At 43.8% G+C, this 22160-nt stretch overlaps 1 protein-coding gene across 1 annotated transcript in view; it reads left to right on the plus strand.

Moving 5' to 3' along the window:
• Positions 1 to 22160, plus strand: part of unc5cb (unc-5 netrin receptor Cb) — a 148841-nt gene that overhangs the window by 1356 nt on the left and 125325 nt on the right. The window lies entirely within an intron of this gene.

Genomic DNA, 22160 nt, shown 5'->3' on the forward strand with positions numbered 1-22160 from the left:
GCACTTGGAGAAATATTCTCAGACTGCTAAAACTAAAGATCTTTCTAAAAATAATTCCATATTAGACAAGTATTATTTCAAACTTAGTAATAATAATAATATCATTATCATTACTCTTGCTATTTTTCTGAGACCTTAGTATGCATATTTTCCTATACACTGTACATACAGTAAAATACATATCATTCCTGTACTGTTAAAAGCCTCGATTATGCTTCGTGCTCGACATTTGTGGTGAAACTTTTTCCTTTTTTTCTTTCTTTTTTTTTTTTTTTTTTTATAGAATAAAGCGGTGTGATGAATAGAACTGATAAGTGTGATGGCTTCCGAGTCATTAACCTCGATTCCTGCGCTACTCGGACTTAATTATTTCTATATTACATATTCTGTGTTTGAGCCATGAAGCGTAAAGTGTAGTACCTGAACAGTTAATCGAGTTAATGTATGATTTAATATGTTTGAACTGAGGTGTATTGAACTGATCACACAAGGCTTTGTGGGCACGCACGCTGCTCTTTGCTTTCTGGGAGACGTGTTTGTGTGTTCTTTCTGGACTCGTATGCCACGTTTCTTGAGATGTTGGGCGTTTTCGGATCTCGAATTGAACCCTTGAACCTAAAAGACACTATACGGTCCTTGAACATCTCATTATTGAGACAGCTAGATGTTCTGGAGCACTGGGATGTTGAGACACGTACACTTTATCAAACTGCTTGATATTTGGGTCTTAATGTGTAGTATTTATAGCAATCATACCTAAAGGATCAGACATCCATTTTATGTTCTCAGGCGATATTATGTTCACTCACTTTGTTTTTCTTCTACCTGTTTCTCATCAATAATTCAGAATTAAACTCGTGTTGTTGTTGTTGTTTTGTTTTTTTAATGCTGGATAGGGCAGCACATCTGTCAGACCTCTCACGCTTTTACATTCTGTCTCTTTGTGCTCCCGGGATGATCTAGAGTCAAGTTTCTGTACTCGGTATGTTCCAGACGTCACGTTAAGACATGAAACCTGCACGTCTTCTGTGCCGTTTACAGGAAAAGCGTCAGGGGCCTCTAGGTTTAAGGGACGGAGCTGATTGTTATCAGGGTAAACAGTTTCAGTCATCTTGATCATGTCGAAGAGACAACGTAAAGACCCGCTACATCCATTAAAAGCCAGTTTGCTAAATCTCCACTCTGGCAAATGTTTGACAGAGGCTTAAACTCCCCCCAGAGTGGAGCTCGGATAGGTCTGGTGTGGGTTTTTTTTGTTTTTGTTTTCTTCCAGTGCAGGTGGCCGACTTCTGCTGATCTTGTAGTTATGACGATCACAAAGGGAATGCAATTATGCCCAACTAAATCCAGGACAACGAATTTGTTTTGGGTGGGGCGAGGGGGGGTGTTGGTAGGAGGGGGTGTTTGGTGGAGGCGGTGGTGGCGGCGATAGGGGTGAGTTTACACAGTGCTCCTGTTGTCCTTTTGAATTCCATTTCATCCTCCAAAACCCTACAATGCATTTGAAATTGAATATGAAAATGAATAACCCGCTGAGCTCAGACTATTAAAAGACCATCACTAGGATGGATGGATAGAAAGGAGAGAAGAAGAAAAAAAACGCGCTTATCCAGGAACGCTTGCCTCGTTAATGTGTAACATGGGAAAGGAAGAAGGCTCCCCAGCTCCGGTTTCTGAAGGACACTGCAGGATGACATAATCCCTCCATTACATTCCATTTGAGTACAAAGGAAACATGAACCAGGTCGCTTCATGTCCATTAAGGAGTCAATATTCACGGAAAACACTGTTTGCACCTAATTAATGGGCCACATGTGTGGGGTTTATTTATTTATTTTTTACAGAAACCAAAAAGCTGTGCATATTCCCAAATTCCCCGAATCCCAAACCACCACGTTTCCACAGCACTATTTAGTTATTCAAAGACTCACTTGAATTCTTGAACAGCTGCCGCTCTTCTGAAGTCTGAAGATTCCTCTTGCTCTTTTCTTCCACCTTCTGCTCCTCAGGCTTTTCCATCACCCCTCTAATTTTCCACTCACGATACACTTGTTTTAATCAAGTGTACCAAATCCAGGTTACAGTGGCTCGGAAAGTGAAGTGCTCAATCCCAGATTGACTCGGTGCTCTCCTGACGCCGGGGTTTCAGCTTGCTGTGGAGAGAGAGAGAGAGAGAGAGAGAGAGAGAGAGAGAGAGAGAGAATGAATAAACCTAGTTGATCCAAAAGTATAGCGAAAACAACTGGCATCTCGGGCAGAAAAACGTCTGAATCTGAACGAACTGTGCTGCGTCCAAGGCAAGTCAAGAGGGATGTGGGGAAGAGACTTTCGCTCTAGCTCTGAGAATCCTTCGTGGAAATGCATGATGGTTCTTCTGGCACCCAGATGGAATGGCGTGAGGATTTGGGGCTGAAGCAGGCCCGACTGTCTGTTTGAATATGTGGATCCTCCGTGAAATCTGAAGATGCCAAATGCGTGTAAATCGTTCTTGTAAAAAGTATCCGTGCCCTCTCTGACTTGTCTCTTAAGCTGTGGTTTCTGGTTATTTCTCTCACAATTCATCGAACACTACATAACTATAAAGCGTTTGGGAAGCGTCAGGGAAAGCTGCGCATGTAACGCTCCAGACAAGGGCTCCTTGTTTGTCCTCGGAGCTCATAATGACCTCAGAAAGCCGAGCCCGATTCGAAAGCCGCAGAGCCTGCCGAGTTGGTCCTAGCATGAGTTCACTTTTTCCTCTTCTCTCTTTAAAAAGAATGTGTGTTTTTTTTTTTTTCTTTTTGAAAAAGATTTGCCCTCCGAGTTTTGTTTACGGAGCCTGATTGCAATGAAAATATTCCCACTACAAGGGCACGCACTCAGTGTAACAGTCGCTAAGTGTAAGAACATCCGAGTAAGCACGAATGTTATTGCTATCATATTATTACTCCAACTACTTCCCTCGTTGCAGAGCGTTGGCGTCTCTAGGGCACTGCTAAGGTTACTGCCATCGCACAAAGGCGGCATTGTGCACAAGAAGACTATCACGCAATGACCTAGCCTAGGTAATTCCCTTAGGATGACATGATGTAGGACCGTTTTTATTCGCAGGCTTGGGAGGCCACGGACGGCGTAAAAAAAGAAATTTCAGAGCCTCTTTCAGACCGCGCTCTCGCTCTGCCTCCCTCCGTGAGTGCGGTTCGCTCGTTCCCATGCTGAGGAGATTTTTTTGGGGTGATAATTACTGTGAAAAGTAGCTTGCTGAGGTTGCAACTCTCCGTCCTGACGTCACGCAAGGACTTGAGATGTATTACCCGATGCAAGGAAGTAGCTGTTTCTGCGTCCAGCTGTGCAGGTAGGTTAGCCAGCCAAAGGCAAACGCAGTGACAGCTGCCTCCTCTTCCTTTTCCTCAGGTCTTTGTTGGGGGGGAGAAAAAATTGGAGCTGAGAGAAGGACTGCGTGCAATTAATCACCCACTGTCACTGCCGTAACTACAGGGAAGGCATCAAAGTGCAAGCCTTTAGTTCTATTAGCAGTCCATTAGCGGAGGCCGGCACAAGTACCAACACTTCACGTGAATTCCAGTGCAGAAGTGGCTGACCTGTCTGTCAACACTGCCAATACCCCTCTCTGTAAATGACTCCTCCGTCTACGCCAAAGTAGAAGCGTGGCACGTTTTGTTTCCCTTTGAGAATGACGCTACGTGAAACAGCTCTGTGTATCACACCTGTGTTATGATTGCGCAGAAAATCACAGGCTGAATGGCTCTCGCTGTGAAATCCAAACCCAAATGGCTCTTTGTTTTTCGTTCGCTTATATAGGATCTTCAGTTTCGGCGAGGATCTTCGGCACCCGATTACAGGCACCGATCAGAGGAGGGTAATTGATGGTTTTTACTCTGCCTGAAGAGGGTAATTGTGACCGGGAAGTGGAGAGAGATGTGAGAGGTATCACCACTTAAGAGGCCTCTTTTTGGGGCCCAGAAAGCAGAGTGACATGGTCGCTCTATTGTAGACAGACCCAGTCAAGTCTGACTTGACACTTTTTCCCCAGAAGGTGACCAAAAATTCATTTATTGTTCCAGACAGTCCAGGAGTATGAGTACATGCAGGGTTTGGTAATGATGATATAAATTAAACATCATGATCAATTATGTCAGTGTGCTTTTTTTTTTTTTTTTTTTTTTTTTTTTTTTTTTTGAGATATCGTACATATTTTAAAATGAAATTTATAAACTTTTGTTTTGAGTAATTACAATACTTTTATACTCCTTTTCATTGTTAAATATTTTGAAATGACTTATTTAGTTATTAATTTATCTATTTATTATATTTATCCCTCTAACCGCATAAATTATTACATTTCTAATATATATTTTTAGATATTTTACAGGCGTTGGGTGTAGCTGGTGAATTGTTGCCACACGGCCAGTTTTGTTCTTTTTTTTGCGACCTAGTAACGTGTAAAAGTTCCGTCTTCTAGAAAGGAACTGCGTGTGGACGGATTTACTCACTCGAAATACATGCAGACATATTTTGGGTGAAGTATCTTGGTGCAATTGCTAAATGTCTGAAATTACAAGTTTTTCTTACTTTGAATGTGAAAAAAATGTAAATATACTATTAGAGAAGTCTAGTGTATTTTTTTGCTATGTAGGCCTGTTTCACATCATGACTGCACACACCACAGTTCCGTTGTCGCATGTCGTTGCCGTATGGCAACAATTACATTTGACCATTTAACAGAACACTTAAAATATATAAACTTGTTTAAATAAAAACATAAATACATGTTGACTTGTCTCAGATAGTGTTTCAGTTTATCTCGGAGTAGTTTTGCTTAAATATTGAGTAATTAATTACATTTTGAGAGCCCTCTGAGGACGACCTTCACCGTGCCATGTGACTGCATGAAAGGAAATGCAAACGGCACTTCCTGGTCATCCGACATCTCAAAGTTAGAGCCCGTCTTTTCCGGTTACACAGGAAAATAGTGGTAGTTTTGTGTCACTGCATTGTCAAAAAAATTGGAGATAAATTAATTGTTGCCATATGGCCACACTATTCAGTAAAAGAAATAAATAGATTGATAAATAAATACATAAATAGATTTTTTTGTACACTGAATAAAATAGCTTTAAAAAGTATGTTTTATTCCAAAATGCAACACTTATATTGCTCGCAGTTTGTGAGCAAGCCAGCATATAGTGATGCATATCAAATAACATAGAAATGCCTTTGAAAACCCTGACATGATATTTCTATCACATTGCCCATTTTTATCATTGCGAAATGAGTAACCTACTTAGAATTAATCAATCCCAAGACTATTTTATATAGCTCTGTTTGCCAGGGGTGGCTGCCATGTGCTCCTAGCAAAAGAACTCCTCGTGCTGAGTTTTATGTTTAAGATATTGTCTTTTACGCAGCGAATAAATTCGAGCGTCTCGGCGAGCGTGGATGTGAAATGACCGAAAGACGCAAGCGTGTCTCGGTGCTCGCTGAAGTGAAATGCTCACACTCCTGCACTCGTGCTCGACGTGCGTGCTCGCGGATACTGCTTTGTGTGGTCACGTCGGCCGTCCTCGCGCGCTCTGTTAAAGACACTGTTTAGGGAGATGCTGGAGTCCCTTGTATCCGCTCGGATCGCTATTGATGCGTCCCAAATAACAGGAGTGCCTTCGTCTTTCAGTTTGAAGCTCTTTTAGTTTGAAGCTCTCTCTGCCGAGGTGATTCCGACAGGAAATGATGCGATGACGCTAAACTGACTTTTATTTTCTAATGAGCAAAAAAAGATGGACCTGCATGTACTGTACACTTCTGTTGCGGATTGATAAGTAATAAGAAGCGGGGTGAACAGGGTTAAGAACACGCTGCATATTGCTTTGTTGAAGCCTGAAGTGCCACCAAAACAAGTGCTATGCTTTTATTCCTTCCTTCGCATCCTCTGATGGCTGTCTCGCTACACAATCTTTGAAGATGTCTGCAGGGATTGCATCACTGAGTGGCACAGAGTGGTGTTAAAAGCAATTTGTTCTTCAGCCCACCTCACTGAACTGTCCCAAACCTGCTTAATGCACAGAGATAACACGCCTCACTAGGCCCTTTTCCCAGACACCTGACATGCCCTGCAGCCGCACTGGTGCTAGTGTCGGTTTAATTTAGATCAGATTTTTTACAAAGGGGCTTTGCACTAGGTATAGACTATTATTATTATTTTTTCAAACTAATGAGTTGCACTTGAGTGCTAGCCAAATTGAACCTTATGGTCTGGCTTCATGTTGCATACTGATTAGGGGTGTAAACCTCAGACTTCTCCACGATATGATTTAGATTCATACAGCAACGATTCATTATTTGGTGCCAGGGTATGATGCATCTCAATTTAGTCAATCTGACCGACTTTAACATTGCATGGCACTGCCATGGCGCTAACATGCTAATACCAGAGCTTAAAGTTCAAAACCTCATTTTCTTCGGAAAACCAGGACGGTGACGGCACTCTTGATCATTCTCCTAAATCAATACTAGATGAATTTAATGTGTTTACAGTGTTAGAACTCAGTTTTCAAGCAGCTGTGTGGCTTAAAATATTACGGCTTAAAATACTCATGATGCTAACATGCTAATACTAGAGCTTAATGCTCGTAAGACCTCATTACTAAGAACGACAGGACAGCAATGACACTTGTGAGCATTCTCATAAAGCAATACCAGCTGAATTTTCTAAGCTTTGCTTTCAAGCAGCTGAATGGCTTACCGTGTAGCTTAAAATGCTAAGGATTGCTAACATGCTAATACCAGACCCTAAAGATAAAGGAAAAACCAGACCCAGAATTATAAAGGAAAAAAAAAAAAAAACAGGACAGCACTCAGGAATATTCTCAGAAATAAATAAATAAACAAATAAATAAACTGAATCTGGTGTGTTTACAGTGTTCTGTCTCGGCTTTCAAGCAGCTGAATGCCCGATCGTGTAGCTTAAAATGCTAGCATGCTAATACCAGACCCTTAAGCTCATGAGACAAAGAAAAACAGGATGGATAGCACTCATGACCATTCGAGCAGTTGAAATTGTGCAATGTGAGGAACACGAGCCGAATTTAGCATGTTTTATAGTTTGTTATAACTAATATAGCTTAATCATGTGGCTTAAAATGCTAACATGCTACATTAATACCCATGCGGATGGAGAAGACTTCTGTAACAAATATACACCGCCGTTCACCTTCCAGGCAGTTAGGGTGATACTCAAACGATCGCCTCCCGGCTGGAAACCCGAGAACTTTCCTATCTCCAGTTTATCAGTGTGTGTCCCATCGACCCCCTCCCCCTCCCCCCGTCTCTGTTATCCTTCAGCCCTGCTGACGGAAGATGAAAGCATAGCACAGATAAATGTTTGCACTTTCCTGTTTTTATGGGGCTTAAATAAAGAACATACATTTGTTCCACTACTTTGAGGTTTTTTTGGGTTTTTTTTTTTTTTTTTTACCCCCTCCCTCATCGAACTTCTGCTTTCCATTAAGGGCACGGTTACAGGTCTGTGATGATAAGAGGGCAATGTTGGTGCCCCTATGGGCCGGACCGTAAAGTCGGCGCTGTAGAACGCCGATTGGGAGTCGGGCGTTAGGTTACGTGCTATAGGCCGGTCTCTGTTGGATAATGTTGTGTAATTAGAGCAACCCTGCCTTAGGGGGTGGGCCTGTTTGGGCTGATTGTACTCCTTGTACTGCATAGAACCTCAGGCCTCTTATTACTACCAGCAGGTGCTTTATGGGGAATGTCAAAGCCGTTTGGGGGGAAATGCTCGGTTAACTTTTGGGGCGAGGTAAATGAGGAGAGAGGCTCTAATGTTTAACAGGCCTCCCGTGAGATGTGTGTGTGTGTGTGTGTGTGTGTGTGTGTGTGTGTGTGTTGCAGAGGTTACACTGAGAGTCTGCTTGAGCTTCTTCCTCTAATCTAAAGACTCTGCGTCTGGACTGTATCACTTCTCAGCCGGAGATAAAGCGGCGCTGTCGTGTCCTCATGCCCATTTCCTTCAGAACGAGAATGACAAACCCAGCCGGATCAGGACGCACAAATCTTCAGGGATCGATTTTTATAATTCCCTTTATAAATCTCACTCTTGGTTTATGTGCAGAAACAGATCCTTAAACTGCTGTGCAGGCCATTAGTAGAAGACTTCACTAAATGTGTGTCAGAACGTAAACGTTTCACCCCCCCCCCCCCCACCTCCTCTGTTAAATGAGGTGCTAAATTAGAGGCGCATTGTGTGATCAATGTTGTGCACGTAAAATTGCAGAGAAGATGAGGAAAAAGCTCGTGAAGAGCTTTCACGCTGCAGTTCTTTTATTCTTAATTCATGTTTTCTCGCACCGTCCCCGCGTCTCATTTCTGCCGTCACTAGATTTTCAAATTGAACGTCTAAATGAGAGTCTGGAGAGCCATGTGTTTACGTTTCTGCTTTTACACTGCAACTCCCTAATTTGCTTTTTATGTTCTGCTGAAATTCCCTCGTTTTTCTCCCACATATGTTCATCCCGGGTCTGAAACGCCGCCCTGTCTGTTTTTTTTTTTTTTTTTTTTTTTTTTTTTTCTTCTTCCCCAAACCAGGCATTATCTTTGCTGCGGTGGCATTTTTGTGTGTTTGCGTTTCCTACATGTGATGTTAGTAGCATGTTTGCTAAGCCTGTACTCAGCACATTCGTGCGCAGCCACATCTCAACGTTTTGGTCTCCAGGGCCTGAGGAGCCGGGAAGTGCTTAACTGGGCCATGCTCGCTGGGGCTAATTTTACAGGCGCCCGGCCGACGGTCGTGCGCTAGCTACTACGTCTCCCTAATGAAGGCGGCTTTCTGCATGACCTGCCACAAGCCGTACCCGGAGAGATGTGCTCATCACTTCGATCCTGCAATCGCGCTCTACCCGTAAAGGGACTGGGGGAGCTAGTGCAAATGACAAGCCGGCCAACACAAAGCCTTCGTTGAGAGAGTTAACCACTGTTAATCATGGCCTGAGCGTAACAAGGACGGTTTACGGTGACTGGTACGCTGTTAATTCTGACCTTCACTGCTTCTGGAGGTAACATTAAATCCTGGATGGAAAAAAATGCCGTCCCCATCCTGTGATTACAGCTTGAAGGAAATTAGTAGCAGGAGAAGAATCCAGAAGGATATGAAGAGCAGATCTCTCTCTAAACAGCAGTAGTTTACTCGCCCTTTGAAGGACCTCCAAATATAAGGAGGAAGTGGATAAATAATAAATCCTGTACTAAAGTACGAATCTAATGGATACATTGAGCCCTGTGTAAAGTTGAGAGTCAGCAATCTGCAGCGGCTGGACGGGGACAGATAGCGAACTCCTTTCTTTCTTTTCTTTTTTTTTTCTTTTCCTCAGAATAGCAAGCAACCATCTGCAATCATGTGTGCAATAGCTTCTACCTCCCTGAAGTGAAGTGCTTTCTATTTGCCATACATGCTCATCTTTCCATTTAATATTAACTCACTTTTTTTTCTCCCCCCCCCCTTCGGAAATGCAGACTTTTTCAGTCAGGGGTCATAAAGTTGACCGCGTGAGGCACAAAACATGAGGCCTGCTAGCTGATGTAAACTGATATGCCATTACGCCGAGCGTTAAACATTCCCCGTGCCATACTTTCGCTGCGAACAAATGATTCACTTCCAGTCTACGAAACTTATAGATCCCAAGCAAGACGACTGCCACGTTTTGGCTGCCATCCGACTCGAGAGGGACTGGATGGGGGATGGGGGGGGGGGGGGGGGGGGGTTTGCTCGATCTGTGGTAGGGCCCTTCCTTCCAGGGAGTTGTCAGATTTGAATTACAAGTCATGAACGCTCGCCTTCAGTAGCTGCGCACATAAATTTAGGCTCTACACATCTCTCTTACGCCTCTCATTTGCGAGAAAGGGCGTCGGTAAATCTCGGCGCGTTTGTTGTTTCAATAAAACGCTGAAAGTTCTGCTCTTTCGGTTGCATTTCGTGTTTTATCAGAGTTATTGCCGTGGTTTATTGTGTAGACTCGTGCCAGCGCTGACGAGCCTTGCCATCAGAAACACCACTATGGCTGTCTTCGTCGGAGGAAGAGAGTGTACGGGGGGGGTGTGAAGTGGTACAGAGGAAGGAAAGGATAGCGATAGCACAGACGCTTGTGTCTTACCCATAATCCCTGCAAGAAAGCACAGATTCAGACGCATTAACCGCAGCTATTGTGGAGCACTTTATTTCTGGTGCTCTGCTTTGTTTCCTGCAAAAGAACCTTTCAGACCGATGGGAGGGGGGACGCAAAACAACATTAGCTCAGTCAGCATATGTAAGCATGTATTCACTTGTGGCATGTGTAACATTTCTTTTCTCTCCTCTTGTCATGTGCAAATGATTTTGTATGGAAATCTGATCTCTTTTGTGCTGCTTTTGGGGAGATTGTAATACAAGGGGCCGACTGTTGCGGTCTTTGCCACGATTTGTCATTCTGGCAGTTGTTTCCACAGTGATTGGATTTCAGGGACATGGACTCGTGAAATATGGGCATAACTATTTACATTTTAAGGCCCAGACCTTTTCCTCTGTTTCTTCTGTTTGCTTTAAGAAGAATTTCACTTGACAGAACGCAGGGTTAATTTTGTGGACCTGGAGTGTTCAGTGCTGTTGAAAGCTGACAAAAAAAAAAAAGAGAACTTTTTTTTGATGACCCATGCTGTACTTGTCCAACCTGCGTCCAATCAAACGCTCTCTGGAATGCCTATATACCGATAACTATATCTATGGGTATTGCTCAACAGTTGCTGCTAGCATTCAAACGCGGGTCATTTGTTGTTTGTTTATCTCCTGCACGTTTATTTCTCTTCCAAATCATCTCACGGTTGTTCGGATGCTACGCTTTGCTAAGCCATTTTGAGTTGAGATTAGGAGCCGAGATCTCGGACTGTTGAACTTCCTGTTTCAAAAGGAAATGCTTTAACATACAGTCAAATCATGGCTCCCAAGCCAAGCATTTCAAAGGAAAGAAGAAGGAATGAAAGAAAGTCTCAGCGCCGATGAATCACCACGCGCATGTTATATGATCGTTCCAATTCCTCAGGCCGTGTCGCATCCCGTCTCCGCTCTCAGTCCCTTTCTGTCACTTTTCCTGTTGGCTTTTTATCTTCCTGGAAATCTCACCCAGACATTAGACAAAGCGGATTTTTCCACAGTTATTCGGTAATGATATCCTCAAAAAGCCCTAGCAGCTTGGCACAACTTTATGCCCTTTGTTCCAAAGTGGTCTCTGGTTTTTAACGAAAATCACATTCCATCTGCGAACGACGATAACGATTTCAGCTCCCGAAACTGCACACTGTTGTGCTTGCGTTTCCGTGCCATATTGTTCCGATTACGATGTGTGGGATGACGGCCTTGCTTTTATGCAAAAACAGTAGCCCCATTTTCTTTCGCACTTAGCCTCTGGAGAAATAGAGACGAGCTTTCGTTTGAGGCACTGTGGAGTGAAATAGCTGCTCCTGGTTCTCTGTGAGATGTGCTAGGGATGAGGTTGATAATGATTTGCTAACTAGCATCACGCGCTGCAGATTTCAGCGACTGCCCACGTCCCACGAGGCGAAACTTTTCCGCTCGCTGGTAAAATGTCGGTAATTGATTTGGACTCGCAGTGTGGCTAGTTATTCAAAGCGTCCCGTGCAATAATGGCTCCGGAGTGCAGATTATGTTTTCCTCTGCAAACCAGCTTCTTTTGAAAGAGAAACAGGAATGTAGGCCATATGCATATTTCGCCATCTTCCGTTTGCACTTCTGCAGCAAGTGCTTTGGATTTAGCACCACTTTTACTTTCAGAATCCCTCTCTCTCTCTCGCTCGCTCGCTCTCTCTCTCTCTCTCACTCACTCGCATCATCCATCTAGTTTATAAGAAAAGGCGTTGCAACCGGTAATTTGCCCCAAGTATATCACACTTCATATATTTTTTTCCCGCTCCACCGATCTTACAGTAAGCAAGGCAGGGCTTGGATTTGCCTAAGGTAAATTTTGCCTGAAAGCCCCACTATTCTTCTCAGATCACGATACATTAGGTGAGAGGAGGACAAATTAAGGCGACCCGGCCTTATACATCATCCGAATGGTCCCAAGCCAGAAGCCTTGCCTACAGTCCTAGTGCGGCGTGGGCCTGAATGAGAATCACGGCACTCGATGCCATTTTCCCTTTATTAATCTCGTTCAGACCTTGCTTTGTCTCATCTTTTCTTTTTCTTCCTCGCCCTTTTAAGATAAATAACCATTCAGCAAAAGGTTTCGGATGGTAATTGACAGGCCATGTTAAACAAATCCACTTGCCCTCCGCGGGTGCCTCCTCTTTTTCCCCTTCCCCTCCCCGTATTGCCCCATCTAATCTAACTAATGCTCTCTGTTTGTGTGCTGGTAAGTGAATTAAAAACAGCCCAACTCAATACCTGATCTATATCGCCCCAGCTAGTTGCATGCACATTAGCTGTTTCTCCACAGCTCCTGTAATTGCATTACAGTACTCCGAGGCTGTAGCTATTAAGGACTTACACTGTCTTGGCTGTTGTTAATCATAACCCCTCCAGGCCCCAAGGCTCTGATTAGGGGACTGATGGAGGGAGGGATCGAGGGCCAGGAGCTCGCCCCCGAAGCTTCAGCGCAGCAGCTTTTCTAAGGGGGAGTCGTGGAGAACGTTCTGGGAAGCCTTGCACTAATCAGCATCTTTCCGCTCGCCACCATTTTTCATTCCTTTTGTGATTCCCCACCCAACAATGTGGCCTGCTTTCCTTAGCTTCGTTTTTTTTTCTTCTTCTTCTTTTTCTTTTTTCCTTTCCTCCAGCTGCTCATGTTCCCGTTCCTTACTATCTGTCTTCATTCTGGCATCAGGAACATTCTCTCGACCACACCACGTTTATAAGCTGTTCCCCCTGTGTGTTCTTCACACTTTCTGTTCTTGATAAGCCCGTGAAAGGCTGATTTATTTTATTTTTTTCTTCACTCAGGAAATGGCTTTGAAACTGTCTATTAGGTAGAAATATACCTTGCGGCTCTCGCTGCAGTTAGACGTGCATAAGAAGCTGTTCACGTCCGTATCTCTATCACTTCCTGTGCAGTTGGATATCAGTTGGAGAGGAGGCTGTCTAACAGGGCTGTGGTGTCTGGCTGGGGGGAATGCGACTTCTCACTGTAATCAGTAGATTGCCGGGGCTCGTCTTTCATCATGCTCCCTGTGTGTTCTGTAGGGAGATGCGTGGCTCAGGCGAGGATCCGTTTACACATTACAGACCCTCTACTTTTTCCAGACTGCAAGGCAGTTTGGGGATATGGTTTCTGGTTGTATAACCGTTTCTCCTCCCCCACTTCTGGGTTTTTCTTCTGCTAATGTCGGTAGTATATCATTTATCAAACGGCACCGATTTCGACTAGAACATTTGGGGTTTGAGTAGGATGGAGGATGAAGGTTCTTCTGCCGTCCGTAGTCATCAGTTCTGGCCTCTTTAATGGAGACATCATCATGAATCCAAAGAGCGGCTTTTTAAAAATTTAATACTATCCAACCGTCTGATTTATAATGATGGGCAATAGCGAAGTTGGAGAGCACAAGAATATCCGTCAATACTGGAACAGGAAGACGGGAGACGCAGAACAAAGGCGTTTTTATTTATTTTTTAACGTGTCCTCTGTAGCAGGATCACAAAGGCAACTCGATTATTTTGGTGCAGTCAGAAAGGACGAAAGGCTGCGGCTCTGTGGCCCTGACGTAGCAAAGCAAACAAGCGCGCCCGACATGCAAACTCCCATGCGACCCCTGCGCCTGCTCCCCTGACCTCCACAAAGTCACTTAAATTATTATCTCCCAGCCTTTTCTTTCCCAGAGAGCACAGTTGGTCTACCTGCCAGCTGACGACCCATGATCAATTACAGCAGACAGGGGTATCTGTGTCTGGGAAGCTCCCCGGGGCCGGATTTGTCAGAGATCAGGGCAAGGGGTGTGGGGCGGGGGCGATCAGATATGCTCACGAGGAAGAATTGCGGAAGTGTGGGGTCGGTCAGCCATCTCACTCAGCCATCCAGCCAGAAGGTTGTTTCGTCATTGGCTTCACTTACCACAAAAAACACTTTTGGTTACCTCTTAAAGGATTGTGATGGTGCCCTTGTCATGTTAGATCCTCCTAGTAATTTCCTTCGGACTTGGATTATAAGCAAACACTCTACAGATACAGAACATCTTTTTTTTTTTTTTTTTTTTTTTAATTTGTTCGAATTTGATTTTAAAATGGGATGTGTACATAAACAATACCTTTTGACCGTTTCGTTATCCATTCCGTACTCCGATCAGAAGTCAGTAACAGGTTTGTTTGCATCATCAACCTATCCTTTATACCGTAATATCAAAAAAGAGGGATAAAAGTAATAAACCAGGCTTGGAGAAAGACCGATGAGACAAATCGAGAAAGCGGTTTCTGGTCCAGAGAGAAAAAAAACAAACAAACAAATCAAATCAAGTAAAAAATAAATAAACAAACAAATTGCGTGAAGGACATGCAGTTTGGTGATTCAGCCAAGCTGTGACAGATAATCCCTCAGTGAGAGGAATGAGGGAAATCTTTGGACAGATCTTCCCAGTGAGACATTAATCCTCCACGTTCATGCTGTTAGTAGCCCTGTTGTCTCAGTCAGGTCGGGAGAGGTGGCCAGAACCTCCATTAACTACCCCCCTCCTTCCCAAACACCACCTAAACACCCCCCCTACGATTCTCAGCTGTCGGAGCTCTCCACCCCGTCCACCGTCTCGGCACCCGTCGCCTTCAAAGAGCTGTTTGTTTTCGCTGAAGTGGGTGACATTAGCCTTCAGTAATCCGGTTGAAAAGCCCATGCCAAGCTGCCACCGTTTGGTTTCCGAAATCTCTGAGACGGATAACTCGGGTGCCTAATTAAGCTCATTAGCATTTGCTAATCTCATCCTGCTACTCCTTATGACTAATTTCACACAGGTTGGTATAAAAGGCTGGCTGTGATGTCGCGTTGAATTAAAGCAGCTGCAGTACACACACTCGGCTGACGAGTTTTGGATTCGATCACGTAATCCTTCGTTTCTTTAAATAAAATAAAAAAAACCCCAAAATTTGCATATTTGACATTTGTGGAAGTGGTGGTATTTCTCTTTAAGTACAAGGTTGCGCTTTTGATCCTTTTTACGTATTAAATTCATCCTGCATGTTCTAAAAATCAGTGTGCTTTCACCACTGCGTTCTCTTATTACAAACCCAAATGAATAAATACGAAAAGGTCAGACTTCAGAAAACGCCTTCTGAGTCTCGGGTTCGATTTTATTTCTCTGGAATTGTTTAACACGCCACATCTATCCTTTCCAAGTCGGGTCTACATAAAAGATACGGTGAGAGAAATCACAGCCCATTGTTTATTAAAGTTATTACATTTTTACTGAGTTCTTATTGCTGTTGTCCTTTCTGTAGGTCTAAAAATAACGATCTGTCAACAGATCAAAGTGTGGATCTGTGGCTTCAATAAACATTTATTGTTCATGTTTAAATCATTATATATGAATATTTTTCTGACAGAAATGTGCGGTCCAGATTTTAGTTAGGAGAGCATTGATTTACAGACGAGAGACTCTTGGGTAAACAGTTTCGTTTCTCCGTCCTTCTCATCCTCCTAATTTGATGCAGGTGAATGGGAGGGGAGGAAAGCGTACCGCTCTCGTCTGACCCGTGTCCCAATTTTGTAATTAAATGCCTGAATACACTCAAGGTTTTTCTTCCATCGGGAGAGAAGAACTAGAGACCTTCGTCGTTTATTGCGCTTTGATTAACAGCTTTCAGGAGACATGTTGCTGGTCACTGAGCCTGCCTATTCAAGCCGTGTACTTGGCTTGCTTTCACTTGTGACTATGCTTTTGAAATTTTCACTGTGAGCACCTGGTCTAAAAAAAAAATCAATAGTATTAATCTAAAACACTAACTAAATCGCACCAGCGGGGAATTAGTTAAAGGAAATATTTATTTATTGATATTTACCAAGAGACTCTAACAAAACCCTGAGTTGTTCTCCATCAAGTAATGTTGATGGAGAATGTCTGTAAAGCTTTTGAGCTTTACACGAAAAGATCAAGTACCTTCACAGCGTACGCGCCAAAGAAATACACGTGGTCGCGTTTTAGTAGGTCACATGACCATGACCCATGTAGGCTAGGAAAAAGTTACTTGCTGTAACTGTTGTTAAACTTTATTTTTGTTTCATTTTCGAGTACTTCCTGGTGCGTCTCTGTACTGCTCTGAGCTCTAAGAGGATACGACTGAATCTTTGCCTCGAGATATTTTTGAGATTTCCATGAACACTTTCACACCACTACTACTATAAAACTGGTTTGTAGCATGAGTTATTAGATGAGTTATTGCTGATTTATTTATTTATTTTAAATATCACCAAGTCTTCTGATTTTTTTTTTTTTAAATTAAGAGATTTTTTATTAAGAAATCAACGAGTAAGAAGCTGGTTGTCGGACAACTTTTGAGCTCTCCACAATGGCTGCTTTGTTTCACTTGTGATAACATAATTGAGCCCCAGGTACTAGCCTCGCCGGCAGGAATTGGCTTTCACCGTGTGAGGTGTAGTGAGATTTAATGTGCCATGTAGCAAAGCAAGAGAAAGCACACGGTCTATTCACACAGTTCCCGTCTTTCCATTGCTCAGCCTTTCAGATGGGGGAAAGGCATACGCAAACAGACCTGTTTTTCTCGCTACACGCATCTCTTAAACACATTTAGCTCGGGCAAGGCGCTGTGTTTTCTGTTGTTTGTATCAATTTGCCTGGTTTCCATTACATATGACTCTACCCACAGTCCACTCTGGGGAGGCTGACATACTATACGCCACCACAAAAGTCACTCTGCAATCAGGGTCTGTTTACCAGCTCCAGGTCAAGATGCTCTTGATGTCATTTCCCCGACTCGCAGGCTTCGTGTGTATACTGCAGGACATACACAAGCTCTCTGTTTTGCGCCGACTCGTCCCGCTTGAGAAAGAACGAGGTTAACTGGCTGCGTAAGGTCAGAGCGAGTCATCTCTTCAGCCCTCTCTCGCTTTCAGTAAATAAGAGCTAAACAAGAGGGCCCTTCATCAGCTTTTAACGCCCCGTGGGCCTAGCTTCCTTCTACCCCATTACGTCTGTCCAGTGTTTGGTCTTCCATTCCAAATATTGTTTTATCACTTTGAAGAAAACCAGCAAACAGGACTGAGGGCGTCTCGAGGGCCTGGCGTTTAGGGGCGGGGCAGCTTTAGCAGTCTGGGAGGCTCCAAGGTGTATGCAGAGCAGCCATTCACTCACATATGCACAGCTTTGAATCAGGCTTTTGATGCTGACTGCCCCCGACATAAACAATGTAGCCTTTCACAGTCTTTTCTTCCTTATAATTAACTTACCGAAACACCCCCACCTCCCCGATGTTTATTTTTCGAGCCCGCCTTACACCGGGTCTGGAAAAGCCACAGAAAGACAGTGGGAGAGCCTACATAGAGGGAGAGGAGGGAAGAAAGGGTACAGGGTGTGAGGGAGGAATTAAGAGAGAGAGAGAGAGAGAGAGAGAGAGAAAGAGCCCCCTATTGAACCTTTCTCGTCTAGTGCCCTTTCTGCGCCGCCACAGAAAAAGAGAGATGACACAGCAGAGCACGGTACCGGCTCTCGCAAAGTTATCTGACCCCAGTGTGCTGACTCGAAGCCCCTCAATTCTTGTCTTTCTAAAATAGAGCAAACAGCTCTTGTGGGTGTAACCATAAGCAAGACAAAGGGAAAAAAATCCAATACTGCAGGCAAGCTGGCGCCTCTAGAGCCCGTCATCTGTAATGCTCCCAAGAAACCCACTAAGTCATAAAATAATTGTGGGAAGACTTGTGGAGTATTTATGTAGCGCTTCCTGGAAACAAACGAGAGACAGAAGGCTTGAGTGTCCAGTTCATAATGCCTGGAGAGTCCGGTAGTGGAGGCAGCATTTTTTTTTTTTAGTAGGCTCATGTGTCAGTGTCAGTGAGTTGACGCTGAAGTAATTATTACATATAAAGCCTGATTAATTTTTCCGATCATACAATGGAAAATATATATATTTTTTTTAAAACACGCATTTTCTAGTTAAACCCCTTAAGGCGGCGGACCAAGTCTCCAATGTGGCTCAGGAGACCTTTTGCCCTGCTTGGCGAAGTTGGAAGGAAATGAAACAAGGCACAATTGACACTAGAAAAAATATCAAGCAAGACAGCAGTAGTGGCAAAAAAAGAAATAAAGGCACGCAAAACGGCAACTTTATTCGAAAAAAAGATCGCATTTGTATGTGTTGTGTATAATGTTAGCCGGCTTCGCTCGCTAGCTCGATTAGAAAACGCGTCATGGAGGTGGCGCTGCACTTCCTATTTGGTGCTATAGATCTTTCCAAATGCAGAAACTGTATAATACACAGTATAATGATAATGTAACTAAAAATCAATCAATAAATAAAGTGTTAAATGATTTTGGACCTTGTCTTGCCTGTTAATACGGGCAATGCAGTTAGTACAACAGCGTCTGTTCTGCTCAACAGGCGCCTCAACAGGCTCAACTCCTAACCCCAGTCTGCCCGCCTCGTAGAAATGGTCCAGAACCGCCACTTGATTTAATATCTTTCTCCTGCCTCCTGCTTTATCCTCTCAGAAGCATACTGTCTGCTCTGCCCTTTTCCGTTTTCACCATGATAAGGTTCATTAATTTATCATAGTGCATACACTACAGCCACAGACCACAAAATAAGCATTATTGATGCGTTTTTCAGTGTACGCCTTCAGTAATGTGTGTTTCCGCACCTCTACATGACCTCTGTAGTCCTCCGCTGCTCCACACTCCACTGGGCCGTCAGCCTTAATTATCGCCACCATTTACCTATCTGGCTACATCGGGGTTGCGGATAGTGCTCTAACGTTTACTCGCTCTGACGTGAGTCCATACTCCGGGCGAGTTATTGCGCTATGCTCGGTCCTTTTCACGCGGGCCCTGTCCACTGGGACGGCATGATTACTGTAGTTTGCGGTCGCAATCACTCACTCAAATAGTCTCCAACTTGACCCACTGTCATGAATGGGGGTCTTTGTGAGGATGGCTTATTGTTTTTTTGTTTTTTTTTTCTTATCTTAGATGTGGAGTGAGATTTGACTTCATTAGTTTGAAGTGTTGAGACGTGGAACCAAAACATTGATTCGTCATGTGTAGAGTGGGTAAACTATTCAGAGCCGCATTAGGTTTATGAAAGCCAGACTAAATGTGCCTGGCCACAAAAACGTCGAGATGAGAAGACCATCATTAATGAAACTATTGCTTTAAAAGGTTGAGCGCGGTTCTTTCCCCAGAGATTTTACTCCATTAGTTTCCACTGATTAACTTCTAAGTTCCCTTTGCCCTGCCATCACCTCCTGTCTTACCTAGACGAGAGGAGATGAGATGTCTCAGCCAGCAACTCCGTACAGCCAGTGTTGATGAATTACAGTTGACAAAGCTCCAGTCCTGCTGCCCTTCCACCCCCATTCTTCTGCCATTTGCTTTAAAGAAAGTCTTTAAACGACCTGTACAACTCGGGGGGGGGGGGGGGGGAGGCACTCAGAGAGGATATAACTTCCCCAGTAGTCCGCTGATGCCAAGCCAAGGTGGTAGTTATCCTGGGGAAAAGGACATTTCAGGATGCTGCCAAAAGCCATGTAGCTGTAAGGTAGGAGTACCCATCATTGAGGACAGAGCCCTTGGGAGAACGATAGGCCCTGAGAAACATTTGTGAAATCCTTGTCAAGGACAAGGCAGCGCTGAAGTTCCTAACCCACAGCACCATTGCTAGGAGAGTGCAGAGGGATTCTTGAAATTAATTAGAGCTGATGTTTGAACTGTGTGGTGCTTTCAGTGGTACTTCAGTGGCTGCTGCCTTTAAAAACACCACTTGTGAGGTGAGAAAAGAAACACTCTACCTGCTAATCTGCTGAAAGTCAAAAAGGAAAATATCGCTTTATGGTAGCTTCAAACCTACTAATTTGTACCTCCTGATTACACCTTTCGAGTGCTTTCACAGCCTCTACCTAGGCAAAGTTCAAGCAAAGAAATCTTCCAGCTTAAAATAACTGAGCTTTTAATAGTGCCACAAAATTCCACCATTAAGATGAGCATTGTTGGATTTGTAATTTTATACAAACCGCCCCCGCCCCGACCTCCTCCACAGAGCTTTCGAAATGTGAGAATGGGACTTGGCCAAAGAGATGCAGAGAGTTATTAGCAACAGTAAGTATTTAACCTCGTCCGGGCCTTCTGGCTTCCTCGCCTCTGGCTGAACTGCTTACCCTCTTTTGCTTGGGGAACATGAGAAGAGTGGTCACCTTCTGGAACCCACTGGTCTAAATGATTGAACAGGTCTCAGTCTGAGAGTGAGGAAATGAAAAGCAAAGTGTGAGCCACTGCTCCAGCATGGCCTGCACCGCACCACCTCCTCCCTCCTCGCTGTCAATCTACCAGGGAGCGAGCTGACTATAAGCATTGGAGAGGAGTTTTGCGGTTGCCCTGAGCACCCAGTGTCAGAGATCAGCTCATTGTCTCCAAAAATCAGCCTGCCATGCTACATCATACATCTACCTACTGTGTGAGAGGCCTCAGTCAACTCCGGGGAGCTCATATATTTATTCACACTATTGTTCTAACATGGCATTGTGTACTGAGCCTCCATAACTTTTATAACAATACCACTATTCACCTTATCCAGGAAAAAACCCAAAGCCCTGTACGGGAGCACGAAGTAAAATTCTTCTCTTTCTTTGGATCCTCACCACAAATATCTTCAAGTCCTGCTTTCTTTCCATGTCTGTGGTTTAAATTTGTTTTTGTAAGGACTTGGCCTGTGCACTGGGCACAAACGCTTTGGAAGTTCCCACCCAAGCACATCATCCATTCAGAGAGCTGTGCATGGGAAAACCAAGTGCAGCTTTTTGAAGAAGGTCCGATCTGAACCCTGTCCAGTTGTTGCAGCAGACTTGGTCCCTGTAGTGGCAGTCTTATATTCAAGTCACTCTGAATGGAGGAGGCTGCTTTGATAATCCGACCTGTTTACCACCGAGTGCTTCCATGCCACATTTTGATCAGCTTCAAATGAACTGACCACTGAGGGAAATATTCAACATCAGTGACCTCAGTTGGTTTCTCTTGCCATTGCTTTGGGAGCTTTTCTTTTTTCTTTTTTCTCCCCCCCCTTCAACCAACATGTTTTATCGTGAGTAAATGTTTGCTGGAATGCAGCCCTAGTAAATCTTTCACTCACTTACTCAGAGAAAACTTTTGCCAAACTTTACTTTCTAGAATCAATTCAATGTAGTGTATTATGCTAATCATATGAATGTGGAAGTCCAATGCAAATGAAGGGGGGGAAAAAAAGAGAGAGGGTTATTAATTTGTGGTTGTATTCTCTCAGTGGAGCCTTCTGGGAATGCAGTCCAAGAGTCCGTAAGACACCACGGCTTGACCTCGTTTTTTAACTTATGATCATGTGGATTTATGGGTCCTCTGCTTCAACACACGGGCTCCGCAGTGTATTCTCTTTCCTTCATAATACCTTATTGTTCTCTTAATCCATGTGTTGTTCATGAACGTGCTCCCTGCAGATGGTATTCTAGGCACATGTAATTTATAGATGGTGTGACACAGCCTCCACAGTAACACTGAAGCTCTGTGTAGTCCCTATCAAGACCCCTTCCTAACATTGAACTGATTAATAGCCTCCCACTGCTGTGCCATTCATCATCTTTAAAATGGAGACCGAAAACAGGACAGGAGAGAAAGGAGAAGGGGAAAAGAATGTGAGAGAGATCCTTTAAATTACCCCTTGGTCTCTGTTTCTGTCCTTTTTTCTGTCTCTCACCTTCCCTTTTCTTCTCCAAGTATTCTTGGTATCTTGCTTTTCCAGACATGGTATAATTGTTTGTCGGTGTGGTTGCAGTCCACAGCCATGCTGAGAAAATGCAGTGTAGCCCAGAATAAGAGCTGGCAGAAAGGTGAATCCCATATGTTCTCAGCCTGAGATAGAACTCTAGGCATCAAGGTCAGGTCGCAGCCCTCAGATTAAAAAAAAAATAAAAAAATTATGAGATGCATCCAAATTCATC

The sequence above is a fragment of the Ictalurus punctatus genome, chromosome 16 (genome assembly GCF_001660625.3).
Source record: "Ictalurus punctatus breed USDA103 chromosome 16, Coco_2.0, whole genome shotgun sequence".
Taxonomy (NCBI): domain Eukaryota; kingdom Metazoa; phylum Chordata; class Actinopteri; order Siluriformes; family Ictaluridae; genus Ictalurus; species Ictalurus punctatus.